Source organism: Sceloporus undulatus, chromosome 6, assembly GCF_019175285.1.
Source record: "Sceloporus undulatus isolate JIND9_A2432 ecotype Alabama chromosome 6, SceUnd_v1.1, whole genome shotgun sequence".
In the NCBI taxonomy this organism is placed as follows: Eukaryota; Metazoa; Chordata; class Lepidosauria; order Squamata; family Phrynosomatidae; genus Sceloporus; species Sceloporus undulatus.
In genome coordinates, this window is record NC_056527.1 from 118,805,371 (window position 1) to 118,821,913 (window position 16,543).

The 16,543-nt window shown below is 47.8% G+C and overlaps 1 protein-coding gene across 3 annotated transcripts in view; it reads right to left on the reverse strand.

Annotated features, from left to right (window-relative positions):
* GIGYF1 (GRB10 interacting GYF protein 1) overlaps nt 1-5,615 on the reverse strand; it is a 35,903-nt gene extending 30,288 nt beyond the window's left edge. For 2 of the 3 annotated variants that reach the window (XM_042473456.1, XM_042473458.1), the window contains exon 1: nt 5,556-5,615. The gene's annotated coding sequence lies outside the window, so the exon portion shown is untranslated. The remainder of the gene's footprint in view (nt 1-5,555) is intronic. The other variant, XM_042473455.1, reaches the window with a different exon arrangement.
* Nucleotides 5,616-16,543: the final 10,928 nt, after the last annotated feature.

A 16,543-nucleotide genomic window follows, 5' to 3' on the forward strand; every position in this document is an offset into this window, starting at 1 on the left:
TAAAGTGAACAGGAGGAGGAAAAGTATCACAGGTGAATTGATTCAATAAAAGAAGCAACAGCTGCCCAGAATTTGCAAGAGCTGTTCAAGACCAGGGCGCATGACGGTGATTAAAAACAACTGGAGTTTTTAAGGCTCAGGAAGAACATAGAAAAAGTGTTTGGTCAAGCCCAAGCACTTGCCAGGGCTTTTGCTTTCCAGCGGAAGGGCAACAGCCTGGGCTTCAGCCTAGCATCCTTTTTGCGGGGAGTCCCACAGCCTCCTGGGAGCAGCCAGTGAGGTCTTAACCTCCAAAGCCCTTCGTGGTTTGAGGCAACAGTTATCTGAAGGGTAACACATCTTCTTATCCACCACAGAGGCCTTTCTCCGAGGGCCACCACAAACGGTGCTAGTTGGGAATGGGCATTCTCTGTAATAGCCCTGCCCTACTTGTGAGATGCCCTCTTTCCCAGAGAGGCCTGCCAGGCTTTCACTTTCATCTACTTTTTAAAAAATGGCTGAACTTTAAAGCAACTTTAACCTCAGATATGGCTGACATCTTCATACTGTATGTGGTTTTCTATCTTCAAGTCCCTCCAGGTTCTGAATGCTGTTCTGCATTATTTGATCTGTGTGATTATTGATGTATGTACCCCATGGCAAAGGAACTTATTACAGGGACAACAAACACCCTGAATAGTAGTTAAGGGTTTGGTGTGCAGTGGATTCACCCTCAAACAATGTCCTGACACTAGTTTTGAAGATGAGTTTACTCAGCAGGAGTTAATGGCAAGCAGCATGTATTAAGTTCATACATAATGCACAGATCCTTTTTCTCTTACTTGTAACTCCAAGCAAACATCTCACTTAGCATACAATTTGGAAAAGAGCGCCTGAAATCCAACAGTTTTCATGCCAGTGTCAGAGCAGGTAGTTGCCTCTTTAGGCACAGTCCCTACTTTCCATGTTTTTAACTGGGCGCAAATACTTACAACACTAACGATTTCAAAAACTTCCTAGATAATAATCCACATGCTGAGCCCTAAGGCACTAGACTTGGCAATGAGCTACATAAAGCCTTCAATTCACCAACTATGCCCCTCAGCTCTTTCCGTTGGTTCAACAAAGATAGGCTATGAATCACACCTCTTTGCTGGCAGACACCACAGATGGCTGGGAAACTCAGAACCAACCTCCCATAAACCTAAGACTTGCACCTAAGAATTCAAAAACATTTCCATGTTCAGACTGGGACTGGAATCCTTTTATTGAAAAGGAAGGAGTGGGTCAGGATCTATAGGAGAACCTCAGAGCCCACGGGCTGTTACCATGTCCATTGATTTCATTGCCTTAAAGAGTCTGAATGCACCTTTTGGATGCAAAACTTCCAGAGCAGCTTATTATAACCAAACATGGAACCAATTAAAGACTATGAGATGGAATGCTGGAAGCAAGCACAAAAGAGGGCAAAATACACCAGAGCTCCACTTGGCACCTAAAAAACTGTTTCAGGTTCCTGCATTATAAAAGTTCCAGATACTCGCTCTATCAAGAGGGGGCTTCCTACCCAATTTTGTGACCGACAGACGTACACACAACCCACTAAAACAGCACAGCCACCACCAGAACCATTCCTTGTTATACTGTGCTTCCAAGTTGTTTCCAACTTATGGGTACCCTAAGGGGAAGTTAGCCTTCCTTGACACAGGGCTTTTGGTTTGTGCTTGAAAAAGAGGGTAGAGGCTGAAGGTGCTCTTCAAGACCCAGCCTGAGGGCTCTTCAGCACCTGCCCCCTATTAAAAGCTATGTCCTGAGGCCCTGGGTCCAATGTGCCACAGCAGCATAGTCCGCTGGCGTTTATGAGAGCATAGACAGCTAAGAGAACGAATCAAGTTCTGGCTATCCAGAAAGAGTTGCAACTGGCCCTCAGTTGCTGAAAGGCACGCTGGGCCACCAAGGCTGCCTGGAGCCCTTTAGTGACAGAGCCAACCCAATGAGGGCATCCGTATCTCAGGTTTGGAGGGCAGCTGGGTGTCCAGGTGCACCACAAACCTAATACCAGGTCTGGATTGTTGCCAAGAAGAAGGAGGCTTTGCAAGGGAAATGCCAGAACAGTTTTACGATGCTGCTTCTCCGCAGTCTTCCAGCATCCAGCAAGTAGGAACCATTTTCAGTTCCACTCCACCAAATGCATCTGAGGAAGTAGAGTGAAGCCTAGCAAAGAAGCTCATGCTGCCAACTTCTTTCTTTCAGTGAGTCCCAAAGGTGCTACAAGATCTCTCGACGTACCGATTCTACAGACTAACATGGCTATATCTCTGAATCATTTTCAAAGGAAACTGACTGACTTCTCTCCTTCCCTGCTGCCAAGCTCTGATCCCCTTTTTGCAATTCTCGCCACTCATTGGTGAGGTCCAGGTCCTCCTGATTTTATTTATTGTTCATTTGTTCAATTTATATCCTGTCTTTCTCCAAGGTGGCTGTGATCGACACAGCTTGCATAAAATAAGAAGGCAGTCTTTTCGCACCTAGAATGCAACTTGAACAGGAGCACATTTTGTGGTTCTTTCAGCAATAAGATAATATCCAAAGCACATTAAGGGTTGCACCATTACATTACTGAAAATATCTACACTGTTATTCAGGAATAAAACACCCTGGCTGCCCATAATGCAATGCTAGATCCAGGAATTCTGGCCTCTTCCCTCTTTCCTTCCAGGCTTGAGGCTTCAGAATGACACAAACGCTGTTTCCTGGAGGAGCACATCTTTCATCCTTCAAAGACAGCAGACTAAGCAACCCTCCCAAGAAGAGGTAAGCAACGCCAAAAGGTATGCATCACAGTTTGTGGAACGTATGCTTTGGAACTTGCCAGTTTCAGAGAATTGCATTTTAAGAACAATTCACATTTCAAGCACATGACCTGCAAGATTATAACAATATTCCAAGAGCAACTACACCTGCCACTAACATTTAGCAATGACAGCAAGCCTGCTTCTGGAGAGGATGGCGCAGTTCTTAGCTACTATGGAGACAGGCCCTGATGGATCACCCCTCCACAACTGTGTACACATCCATAGCAGTTCTGCAGCAATAAACTACACAAGTTCACAACACAAGTTAACAGTGAACTTCAAAAAAACAAAATATGCACCAGAAACCTGATAACAGATCTGGTAACTATCGTTGCCACCAAGAAGAATGAGGCTTTGCAAGGGAAACACACACATTTAGGCCACAAAATAGGAAGCTAGGAAGATAGACAAATCACTAACTCTGTCAACTTACCCACAAGCCAGCTTTGGAAGTGGCCTGTTCTGCCACGGGGAAAAAACAGGAGGGCAAAGCGGGGATTCTAGGCAGGGCAAGGGGGCAATCATATTATGCCAAAGGGTCAACAGCCAGACCCAAGGGGACAAGGGCAGCTCCCTCTGTCTCTGCGCCAAAGGCCTGAGGTCCAGCCCTGGAACGGCTGAGAGCCGCCTTCGGACCCTCTCCAGCAGAAAGAGACCCAATCAATCAATCAATATCGTATTTGTTATTTGACGTTTTTAATTTGTTGCCTGCTTTACTTTACTGAACCCTTTCCTGTATTGTTATGTATTATTTATATGTATGATGCTATTATTTCCTAGATTGTATGCCATGGGTGGGTTTACTTTATCTATTTTATGACTTGTACATACAGCGCTGTGTAAATCTATAGCACTACATAAATAAAGCATAATAATAATATATTCAACTATAAGTTGACCTCATATTTTGGGGCTCAAATTAGGGATTTTGATATGACCTGTGGATAAGTCCAGGGTAAAACTTAGCAGCACATAACAAAGGATGTAAAGGCTGAAGTGAAGGAAAATGATGCTAAAGGCCTTTAAAAGTTTTGAAAGACACAACTATTTGTGCTCACCCTAAAGACTGGATGAGTGAGATAGTAGAGGGGTTCATGCTTGGTTTGGGGGCTCTGAAAAGAGAGTAAGCTCTCCCCTTTCACCAGGGCATGGTCTCTTTGCTGATAACTATTAAAGTACGGCACTTTTCTTCAGCCGCAGAGAAGTCGACCCAGTTTTTGGGCTAAAATGTCTAGACTTATACTCAAGCACAGGTGACACAGTCATACAGTTGGCCCTCCGCATCTGCGGATCCAATTATTTGTGGGTTTGATTAATATGTTCTCCCTAGGAATTTCTAAGTCCTCCAGAGCAATTCTGCCAGAGGTTGACCAGAAGCAGGAGAAACTAGCTGTTCCTCCAGAAAACGCGAGCCATTTGCAGGTCCTCAGTTTCTGGCAGATGCAGACCACAGAGTTGCCCTGGAGATGCCTAGAGAGGTGCTCTCCCAGATAAAAAGAGGAATGGGGTTTTTTTATTGGTGGTTTCTCCCCATTCGTGGGGGTCCTTTGCCCATAATGCCAGCAAAAATGGGGGGACTAGTGTAATAATAATCCTGCCAGGAACCCCAAGAGCCATCTCTGCCCCTGATGCTGCCAGTCAGGGCTTAAAGGCATTCCTAAGACCTGCCTAGATGCAAGGGGATGCACAGTGCAATGCTTTGAGAGCTGGGTGAGGATACTGGCTGTCCAGGGTTCGAATCCTGGCTCGGCAGGACCCACTCTCTCGGCTTCGGAAGAAAGAAAAGCCATTCTGGAGAAATCTTGCCAGGACAACCCTGCGATAGGGTCCCCACAGGTTGGAAATGACTCAAAGGCACACAACAACAACACAAGGACCTTCCAACCCCCCCCCCTCAAACACACACATTTACACATGAGATCTACAGGGAAGCCAGCCAGAAACCCAGTCACAGGCAACCAAGACCTCCTTGAGAGCTGTCTAGGTGCAAGAAGGCCTTCCTAGAATCACAGAATGCTAGCACTGGAAGAGACCCTCAACCCAAGGCCCCAAAAAAGATTTGCAGAAGGGCTAGAAAGCCAGGAGAGCCCTTGCTGCTGCTGACAAAACTGGGCTTAGAAGACGTCCTTTAGATCCAGGCACAAGGAGGCCTCCTTCCCTGGGCCTCAACGCTGAGCCCCACCAGGATCACAGAATGGGAAGAGAGCCCTCAAGCCAGGGCCCTGATCCAGCCCAAGCCCCTTCTTCTTCTTCTGCCGCAGGAAACTCTCCATCCAGCATCCCCATTGACAGATGGCATCCAGCCTCCTCCCAAGGAAGGAGGACTCCACGACTCTCCTCTGTCGATGTTTAGCCTGGAGGAGAGACGGTTAAGAGGTGGCAGATGGCCCCGTTTAAGTACTTGAAAGGATGTCGTATTGAGGAGGGAGCAAGCTTGTTTCTGCTGCTCCAGAGACGAGGACCAATGGAGCAAGGAAAAACGACTCCAGCTCAACATTCGGGGAACCTCCTGAGAGCAAGGGCCCTTTGAGGGTGGGAACACTGCTCTGGAGGGCCCTGGCGTCTCCTTCCTGGAGGCCTTTCAGCAGAGGCTCGGGGCTGCTCTGATGGAGGGTCCCTGCAGGGCAGAAAAGAAGGGGCCCTTTGGGGCCGCTTCCAACTCTCGGACCCTCCTGATCCGGGCCAGCAAGCCCAGGGCAGCCAGGAGAGGGTGTCACTCACCGCCATTCTCTTTGACGGAGCCTGAGGCGCCCCAAGTTCTGACTGAGGGCAGGCTTGGGGAAGGGGCCGCTGCAGGAGCGGAGAGGGCGGGACTTCCGGCGTCCGCGGAGGAGTCGGGGAGCCCAAGGGGCGGGGAGTGAGGGAGGGAGCGTTTCCATGGCGACGGCGCGTTGGGTGGGGGTGGGGGCCAGGTTTCCATGGCGACGGGCCTCCTCCCCTCCGGCCGCTCCCTCAGGCCTTACCTGCCGCCGGCGCCGGAGACGGCGGAGGGAGAGGGCAGAGAAGGAGGCGGAGGCCGCCGCCTGCAGAGGCGACTGCTGGCTCCGGTCTCTCTCTATCGCTCGCCCGCGCTTCTCGTCCTTCCTTTCCTCCCTTCTTGCCTGCCTCTGTCTTTCCTTCCTTCTCTTCTCGCCGCTTGTTTGTGTTTGTAACCAAAATGGCCCGCCCTCCTCCAGGTCACGTGGCGAGGGCTCTGCCAAGGTCGACGGGAGGGAAGGGAGTTCGCGCTACCCCGCCCCTGGGCATTGCGCAGAAAAGAGACGGAGCGGGGCGGCTGGGGGGGGCGTGGTCACGTGCAGGGGGAGGGAGACAGAGAAAGGGGAGGAGCCGCGCATGCGCAGAATGTTAAGTGCCTCGTCAAAGCGGAGGTCAAGAAAAGGGCGTCACTTCTACGGCTGGCGTCATCGGGGGCTGTCGCGCATCGTTAATAAAGACCTGCTGCTGGACCCACCGTGACTTCCCCCTCGGACTCATGGGCGCGTTCCTAAAGTGCCGGAGTCACGTGGCTCTGATGGAGCGAATCGTTGCCGACCCTACTCACGTGACACCGAGCCTGGTGGTCCGCACATGGAGGGTGCAGCGAGTTGTGCGTCACGGCAGCCCCTGCGAGCCATCTTGTCATGAAACGATCCTATACCTATGACATTTGCACCCTTAATGCATATATATTTCTAAAGGAGATTCTGTGATCTATCGAAATGAATTGTGTGTTTAACCTTATTTACCCAGCAATTCGTTATATATGGCCTCGAAAAATGTACCGCACTTTCCTTTATTTGTTTATGTAGAGTATTTGTACCCCGGCATAAAAGGCCTCAGAGGGCTTCCAGGCCTGTGTAATTACACAGGTCCCGCCCTAAAAGAGAGGCTAGATTTAAGGCACTCCATCCTCCATTTTGCAGCTTTGTATTTACGATTTGTTAATAGTCTCTAGGATCTTAGGTCTCCGGGCACTCTTGGTCAACCTAATAAAGTTGCACCAAAGACCTGAGAGCGTCCTAGAGAGAACACTCTACAGGCCTTTGTAGCTCCCAGCGCAGTCCTATGGTCGCTGTCGGACGTTGCACACAGAGTTGCCCTGGAGGACTAGAGAGTCCTAAGAGAACACTCTCTAGGCCTTTGTGCTCCTCCAGGGCAGTTCTATGGTCAGTGCTGTGGACGTTGCCACAGAGTTGCCCTGGAGACCTAGAGGTCCTAGAGAGAACCACTCTCTAGGCCTTGTGAGCTCCTCCAGCGCAGTCCTATGGTCAGTGTCTGTCGGACGTTGGCCACAGAGTTGCCCTGGAGGACCCTAGAGTTCCTAGAGAGGTGTTCTTCAGAGAAAACATGGTGTTTTTGTTATTTGTGGTTTTCCACATTCACGGGGGTCTTGTGCCCCTAACCTAGGAAATACATTATTATTATTCTATTATATATCTAGCGCTGTAGATTTGCACAGCACTCTACATAAAAACAACAAATATAAAAACACAGAGGGACAGTGCAAGTAATATATATATGTATTGTGTGTGTGTGTGTGTGTAACAAAATTGTTGTTGTGTGCCGTTCAAGACATTTCCGATTAGGCAACCCTACAGGGTTTATTGTCAAGTTTTCCTCTGAGGCTGAGAGGTGTGGACTTTCTAAAGGAGATTTCTAAAATAAAATTAGAATTCTAAAAAACATTTTAAATTTTCTAAAGGAGTCGTGCTTCTGTAGATGTTTCTGTGTGTTTATACCATATTACCAGAGGCATATTTACCATAGACTGATAGTCCGCTGGAGAAAAATAACCCGGTTTGGCACCGCTTTTAACTGTCCTGCTCAAGGCTATGGAATTCTGGGATTGGAGTTTTTGTGGGCCCAGAGCAGAGCAGAGCTCCGCTCTGGACCCCACAACATACTCCAACTCCCAGAATTCCATAGCCTTGAGCCAGAGAAGAGTTAACAGTGGTTGGCCAAACCTGGTTATTTCCCCAGAGTGGATGCAGCCTCAATTTACCTGTGCTTCCTTCCATTTTCGTAAGCCTTTTTTAACGTGTGCTAAAAGCAGCATAAAAGCCATTTGACGTTCCCTCTCCTAATGCAGAACTCTTCAAAGATTGGGAGAGAGAGCAGGGAAGCTCCACAAGATCATGGTGGAACCAAACCATGAGGAAAAAAACATCAAGGAGCAAACAATGGAGGATCTCTCAAGACTGGGGCTTCATCGCCTGAAAGGGAGGCAAGTGCAGAACCGTTCCACGCTGGAGGAAGGAGTTGGCTTTCAAGGCTTTATTTTTGTTGCAGCCTGAGGTGCAAAGTCTCTCTTTTAGCGATGGGGCTGGTGTGCTGCAGGAGATTAGGGCGCCAGGTAGGCATGAAGACAATAAATGAAAATGGCAAGTGTTTATCAGCCCAACCCGGTTTATGACCTGGGTTGTTCTCCTTGGGAAAGAGGGAACCACCTAGCAATGCTCTGTCTTATCTGGTTGATGACGAGTTGATGGGGTGGGTTCCCTCTGTTGGGACCCACCTGAGGGTTCGTCACCCATGCCTTCAGCATGCAGAGCAAGAACATCTTGGAAAGGTATCTACAAACTCACTTAGATGTCTCTTCCACTGCTTCAGGCCCACTTTGGAAGTCTGCTGTTTAAAATGACGCATGCATCCTAAAGGCTACAAGCTGTGCCAAAGCCATGCCTTTGGTCCTAAGGAGCGCAGCCTTGGCACCGCTTCTGGCTGTGCTTTATTTTGGCAGCTTTATTTTGGCCGTCTCTTTGCACCTCTCAGCACCCAATTAAGCTGTTGGTGTTTTGCTGATGAAGGCAAGTCCCAGGGCAGGAATCTTTTCTCTCGTCCTCAGATTGAACGGGAAGAACCTTAGGGCACAACAAGCCCACACCTGCAAAAATATGTGTATGTTCATAATTGGTTGAGCAAGAGCCTACTATAACTAAACAATTACCGTGCTGTGTATCTGCTGATGGTTTGGTTCCAGCCCACCCACCCCATGCCCCTTTGGATAACAGAATCTGTTTCGTCCCATTAAATACCGTGGCATAGTATAGCCATAGCAAGCTGATTTCTATACCGACTCATCAGTGTATTTAAAGCACTCCCTAAGCAGTTTACAAAGTGTTAAGAATTGCCCCCACCAAGCTGGGTACTCCTTTTACGCAACCTTGAGAAGGATGCAAGCCTGAGTGGGGGATGTCCTTATATAAAATGGCCGAATCAGGTTTGATTTTTGGAATTTATATTTTTAACATATTTTTAACCTGGGTTGTTGAATCCGTAGATGTAGAATCTGTGGATAACAGGGGCCAACTGTATAGCGTTACATTCCACTTCAATTGCCTTCCATGTAAACTATAGTATCCTGGAGTATGCCCTACCTTAAACCTAAACTCCAAGATTCCACACACTGAACATGGCAGTTTTAAAATGAAATCACGGGTGTGACCATTTTTTCCCCTGAGATTGCTTGCCACCATTGGTCCAAAACATACTGCAGAAATAATCCAGTTTGAGACCATTTGAACTGCCCTGGCTCAGTGCTAGGGAATTCTGGGCATTGAGTTTGTTGCACAAAGGAGCACCTCTGACAAAGAAGGCTAAATATCTCACAAGACTTCAGTCCCCACAATCCCCTAGCATTGAGCCAGGGCGTACAAGCCTGTCTCAAACTGGATTATTTCTGCAGTGGTTTTGGACCATTACCTCCTTTGAGGCTAAGCGTGTGACTTGCCCCAAGGCGCCCAGGGGGTTTCTTTGGCCAAGTGGCAATTTGCACTCCCAAAGACCATGCCCAGCACTCAAACCACTTGCACAGCCCTGTTCTCTCTTAAGAACCAAAGGGTTGCCTAAATAAAAAGAAGGCATTGCCTGCTGTTGGAAAGAGAGCCTCTTACGGGATGAATTCCATTGCTAGCAACAGCCACTGAGAAGACCCTCTCCTGCATTCTCACTGAACATACCTGTGATGGATAGAAAGCCTCCCACAAGCCTCTTAGGAAGTCAGGCAGGGTCCAGGCTCATAGAAGTCTTCAGACCGTCTTGTTTTTTGTTTGCATTTGTTTCTCAGCAATTGTGGCACGCCACATTCCTGCTGGAAGATCCTGGGGGCAGGCAGTTGGCCCTGGACCCTCAGCAGTTGCCTGCTCCTGGCCCAGAGGCCTCTTCTGCCACAACAACTGGTGCCTGACTATCTGTGCCCACCCTCCTGGATCATTGCCCTGTGCCCACCTGCCCCACAGAAATGTGGGAGGCAGCACAGTCATAGTTACCTTTGGGAGGATGAGGACAAGGTTCACCCACATAACCGGGCATAGTCCACAGTTTTGAACTTGTTGTGGCCTTACCCAAGGGAAAGGGGGAAAGGGAGGTGGTATATATCTGCTGGATGCTGCGCTGCCATCTGGTCCATTTGCTCCGCTTCTCTCTGGCTGGGCAGTGGGATGGCACACCTCCTGTCTTGCTCCTGTATTGCCAGGCGTTGCTGTGGCGAGCCGGCCAAACTCACTTCATTTGGGTGAGCCAAATAAAGAAAAGATGGGGGAAATGGGGTGGGCAGAGATAGTAGTTGGGTCAGTGTCTGACTGTGGGGTAGTGCTTTGGTGATGTTGTGATTCGACATGCGAGGAATCGGCCTCTGGAGGCCAGGGTTCAAATCTCCCCTTGGCCATGGAAACAAACAGAGTGCCTAGAGCTAGTCACATCAGCCTGAGAAAATGGTCATGGTGGCAAAGCTTCTCTGGATCAAATCTTTCCAAGAAACATCTGTGAACAGTTAGTTTGCCTTAGGGTAGCCATAAGTCAGAAACAGCTTGTAGGCACACATCATCCAAGGGTGGTGGATTCTCCTTCATTGGATTATTTGAAACAGAGTTTGGATGTCCACCCCTGAAGGGTGCTCCACTGGCAGGGCCTTGGACCAAGGGCCCTTGCCTTGGGGTCCCTTCCAGGTTCTAGCGTTCTCTAATGATGTGATTCTAGAACTGTAAACTTGTAACCTTTAGAAGAGCTGTTTGTGGAACTCATGGAGACATGAAGTGGTGGAATTCAGTCGGGGAAAAGCAGTCCCAGTGCTATTGTGGAAAAAGTGGAGGGGAACATCACGACTGACTTTTAAATAAAATATGTACACTTTAGTCAGAAGAGGGAATGGATGATGCCTTTCTAGAACAGATGACCACACCTCCGGAAAGGAGAGATGTAGTAGTGATGTGACCTTCAACTACCCTGATATTTGTTGGAAGTCAAACCTCAGCCAGATCCTCAGGTCTAGTAAATTCCTCACTTGCCTTGGAGGACAATTTCATGCGTCCAAAAGGTGGAAGAGGCAACAAGCGGGTCAGCTCTTTTGGATCTGATCCTAACCAACAAGGATGCCTGGTTAAGGGGTGCAAGTGGCGGGATCCTAGGTGGAAGTACCAGTTCTCCTGGAGTTTGTTATCCAGTGGAAGGAGAAGCAGGGCAGAGTCAAACCACGCATCCTAGACTTTAGGAGAGCGGATTTCAGATAAGTATTGAGGGGATCCCATGGTCAGAAATACTAAAAGAAAGGGAGTTCAGACCAGATGGGAGTTTCTCAAAAGAGAGATATGAAGGCACAATTCAAAACCGTTCCAGTGAGAAAGAAAAATGGGAGGTGTCTCAAGAAAAGGATGGATGACTAAGGAACTTCCAACCTGCGAGCTAAGATAAAAGCATGTATAAGAAAATGGACAAAAAAGGGGGAAATCACAAAAAAGGAATTCACAGAGAATAGCAGGCATTTGTAGGTCGGGTAAGTCAGAAAAGCTAAGCGCCAGAATGCTCAGGTGCTAGAGAGGTTAAAGACAACAAAAGGGCACTTTTTTCGGATACGTCCACGAGCAACAAGGAAGAAGACATAGTATACACCCAGCTCTTATCATTCTGTCTGTCTGGGTGATATGAATTAATAATTTCTTAACTGCCTTTCCCACGTGGATCAAGGGGGGAAACAATAGCAATGAAAAACAAACACAATATTAAGTCATGGCATCTATTCAACATCTTTATCAATGACCTGGATGACAGAATTGGGAGCCTACTTATTCAAATTGCAGATGATCCTAAATTAGGGGGAATAGCTCTAATACTCCAGAGGACAGGATCAAGATTCAAAATGATCTGAATAGACTTAGAAGCTGGGCCAAAGCTAACAAAAAAGATTCAACACGGAGAAATGTAAGCACTGCACTTAGGGAGGAAAAATAAACTGCACGGTATATAGGTATGGGGGACACCTGGCTGACTGAGAGAGACTTCTACGTGTGAAAAGGATCTAGGAGTCCAAGTAGACCATAAGTGAACATGGACTGAAAGTGCTGATGCGCACAGCATAAAGGCCAATGCAATTTTAGGCTGCATCAATAAAAGCATAGTGTCTAGATCAAGAGAAGTAATAGTGCACTTTTATTCTGCTCTGGTCAGGCCCCACCTGGAAATATTGTGTCCAGTTCTGGGCACCACAATTCAAAAAAGGACATGAGAAAACTGGAGCCATGTGTCCAAAGGAGGGCAGCCAAATGGTGAAGGTCTGGACCAACCATGAAGCCCTATGAGGAACGACTCAGGGAGACGCTGGGGATGTTTAGCCTGGAGAGAGGTTTAAGAGGTGACATGATAGCCCTGTTTAAATATTTGAAAGGATGTCATCTCTTGAGGGGGGAGCGAGCTTGTTTTTGCTGCTCCAGAGACTAGGACACAATGGAGCAATGGATGCAAGCTGCAGGAAAAGAGAATCCACCTCAACGTAGGGGAAATTCCTGACAGTAAGGAGCTGTCGACACGTGGAACAAACTCCCTCGAAGTTGTGGAGTTCTCCCTCCTTGGAGGTCTTCAAACGGAGGCTGGATGGCCATCTGTCGGGGATGCTTTGATCTGGATTTCCTGCATGGCAGAATGGGGTTGGCTTGGATCTGGAATCAGGGGGCCCTTTGTATTCAGAAGTGCATTAGTGGAGGCCTCAGCTACAAGAGACAGCACTGACTGGGAAAAGGTAATTTGGAATCCAAGGAGTTTATCACACGGGGGAATTTCTCTTAATTGCGAATGAAAAGAGAAGTGGGGCAGCAACGCATTCACATGAATTCGCTAGTTCAGTGAATGTACGTGAATTTGAATTGCATTCGAACTGACTTCCCATTGCCCGAAAATCGCTTCCCATTGCCCTGAAATTGCATGTGGTAGTCTATACAACCAAACGTTATAAACCCCACGATTGCATTTGGTGCCATTGGATTATGCTTCACATTCCCTTATCTGATAAACCCCAAGAGGCTGCCATCATGTGTGTTAAAGTGATTGAAAAAGCTTCCTTCACAAAATGTGTTCCTGCCCAAATGAGCAAATATAGGGCCTGAACAGACAAGCCAAAATAAAGCTGCTTCGGGTCACTTTGGAGGTATTGCTATTTAAATGTTGCATGCGTCCTAAGAGGCTGGAAGCCGTGCCAAAGCCACCCTCCAGCCCTAACAAACTGGAGCGCAGCTTTGGCGCAGCTTCTGGTCTTTTAAGATGTGTGTATCATTTAAACAGCATACCTCCAAAAGTGACCCAAATCAGCTTTATTTTGGCCTGTCTGTTTGGGCCCATAGTTAATCTGTGGAACTCAGTGCCACTAGAAGCAGAGAGAAGAAAGCACATCCAGACGCATGAAAAAGACCAGAAAGTCCCAGGTTTTGCTCCTGTGTTTTCCAATTTTATTTTGGTGACCCATGTTTTATCCCAGATAATTTCTGTCAGCTCCCCGTACAATCAGAGCCTTTTTATATCAGGTCCCCAGGTTAGATTATTTTTACCAAGTTAAAAATGACAAGTTGCTTCCTTGAGAACAAAATTTGTGAGGAACTGCATCCTTAGCACCGAATAGGTTTCCTAGGGTTTACCACATTGGGGCTTATTCAGCATCAAAGAGCCATTAAAGCGCATTCTAAGCATCTCACAAATGAAGCAGAATGCGAGCAATTGCGCAAAAGTGCTGATAAGCATTTGCTGAAATCCGAAAGTAAAAAGATGTGTGTTAATGCTTATTATTGACCATTAATGGCGGGTTTTGGGACATTGTGTGAAATCATTTCACATAATGATTTGTCATTTTTCTGGGATCTCTTCATGTTGAAAACCCCAAAATCTGTTTCCCTCTGAAGGGGGGGGGGTTCTGGGCATCGCAGTCCAACCACTTCCAGCGGGGCCCACCCCTGAGAAGGATGAGAGAGAAACTACAAATCAGGATTCCCTCTCCTCTTTTATTCTCTTTTTTCGCGTAGCCACAATCCGTTAGTTTCTGGTATTTACGATTAGCTTACGATTTCTTTAGGCTGTGCCTTAATCCCCCACCCCCACCCTGTCTATTTAAAGCAGGGAATTATCTCCCACGCCCAGCTGACGTTGCTTCCCTCCGCTTGAACTTGAGCACGGAAAACACCTCAGGGGATCAAAGAATCAATCATAACTCACTCGGTTATTTGGATTCATAGTCTTTTTGTGGGTTTTCAGGGGTCTCTGTGGCCATGTTCTATCAGAGTTTCTTCCTGACATTTCGCAAGCGCATCTTGTGGCTGGCATCTTCAGAGAATGCTTTGCCTGGAAAAAGTTGGTGCTAATCTACCTGTGTCAGCCTGGGAATGCCGGAGGGATTTGCATGTGAGGCATAGCAAAATAAGGACTCAGCAAATGGGAAACCATTCAGAGTCCGGGCTTTCCCCTCCTCTTTGTCTAGCTATCGTCTCCGATTTCTCTCTCCCTTTCTTTCTAAGGTTTTGGAACGGGTTGTCTTTCGCGCTGTCTTGAGTTTCTTAAGCCAAACTCCATTCTCGATCCTTTCAGTTCTGTTTCCGCCCCAAGGCATTCTACAGAGACAGCTCTCACAACTCTCGAATGACCTTTTACAGGCCAAGGCTAATGGCCTTTACTCGTTTCTCATCTTCTCGATTGTCTGCAGCCTTTGACACTGTTGATCACCTGTCATCCTAATGACATACTTCTCTGACCTTGGGTTCTCGACTGCTCTCGACTGGTTTAGATCTTACTTGTCTGGCAGATCTTTGCAGTGGTGCAGGGTGTCTCTGACTTCTTCTCCTGTTTCCCTTCCTGTTGGAAGTTCCTCGGCTCGTTCTGGGGGTCCCTTTGTTTTTTCTCTCTCACACTGTCCTTAGGAAAAACTCATCAGCTCTTTTGGTTTTCCTCCATCTGTATGCGATGACACCCCGCTGTATCTTTCTGCCCCGACCTTTCTCCAAGGCTTTGAACAGCAAGTTTCGTCCTGGCCTCACAGCTGTCTACACAGTGGATGCGCCATCGGTCGTTTGAAAGCTCAACATGTCCAAGAAGGGAGCTTCTTGTTTTCCTCCTAAGCCCAACCTTCAAACTCCTTTTCTGTCTCTTGGACAAATTTCCATTCAACCACGTTCCAGCATAGGCCCGCAGTCTGGCTTTATCTTTGATCTCTCTGTCGTGTCTCCCTTCAGCATTCCACGTGACCACAGCCAGGCTTGTTAGCTTCTTTTGCCCAATATTGACAAAATCGACCATATTCTCCGGCCTCTACTGCCAATGATTCCTGGGTCCAATTGCTCCTAGTTGATTCCTCCCACGATTGGATTACTGTTCTGTCCTCCTGGTGGGTTCCTCGTTTTCTCACCTCCGTCATTTAATCTCTGTCCAGCACTTCGCTCGTGCACGCATTATCTACCTCACCCCACCGCTCTGACACTACATCCTCTCCCTGTGTTTGCGATCCCTTCACTGCTCCTCTCCCTTTCCGCCACTTCAGATTAAGCTATTATGCTGTCGAACATCAAACCGCCCCTCCATGACTCTGGCCCTCCCCTACTTATAGACCTTCTTTCTCCTCACCTTCCCACCAGGGCCCTCCGCTAGGTAGTTCAAGGGCTTTTCCTCGTCTCAGCCCAGGATTTCCTCTGCCCACCAACTAGGATTCGCCACTCCCTTTTACACTTCTTTGCCGGCCCCTCATCTCCTGGACCCTTCTTCCTCCACAAGCCATTACTGTGAGCCATACTTCTTAACCAGCTTCCCTTAAACGGACGTTGAACAAACATCCTATTCAGAGAAAGCTATTCCCAGGCTATCCGCACTAATGTCCGCCTGCACTATCTGATCTTTGTGTTGGCCTTGCTTTTATGATCCCTATTTCCCTTTATTGCCTTTACTGTCTATGTATTACTTCCTACTGGTGACCTACTGTATATATGTTCCCGGACTTACTGATTAACCCTTCCATTATGACAGACGCTGTAAAGCCCTCCCTTCAGTCCCATAGGGCTTGGTAGACCGGACTCGGAGCTGTTGAGAGGAACATGCGACCCCTCTTCCCTTCCCGTCACCACCCCTTCCCTTCTGTTTCATGTCTTTTAGATTGCTTTAGCCTTGCGGGCAGGGGATCACCCGTCTAACTAAAACGATTGTATGTTACAGCGCTGTGTTAACTTTACGCGCTCATAACCTAAAGGCTAATAATACTAATACTTACGAAATGTAATAACCTTAATAATAACTTAATAATGATCCCCCCATCGCAGACCATGAATCCTACCTTTGCCTTGAGCCCTCCCAGCCCTGATGCCTGCCATCAGCAAAGCCGAACAAGACACCACTGCAAGTCGCCCTTTCCTGCATTCCCAGGCCTGCCCCTAGTAGATAGAGACCCCGCTTTTTCCAGGCAACAGCATTCTCTGAAGCTTGCCATCCAACCAGTT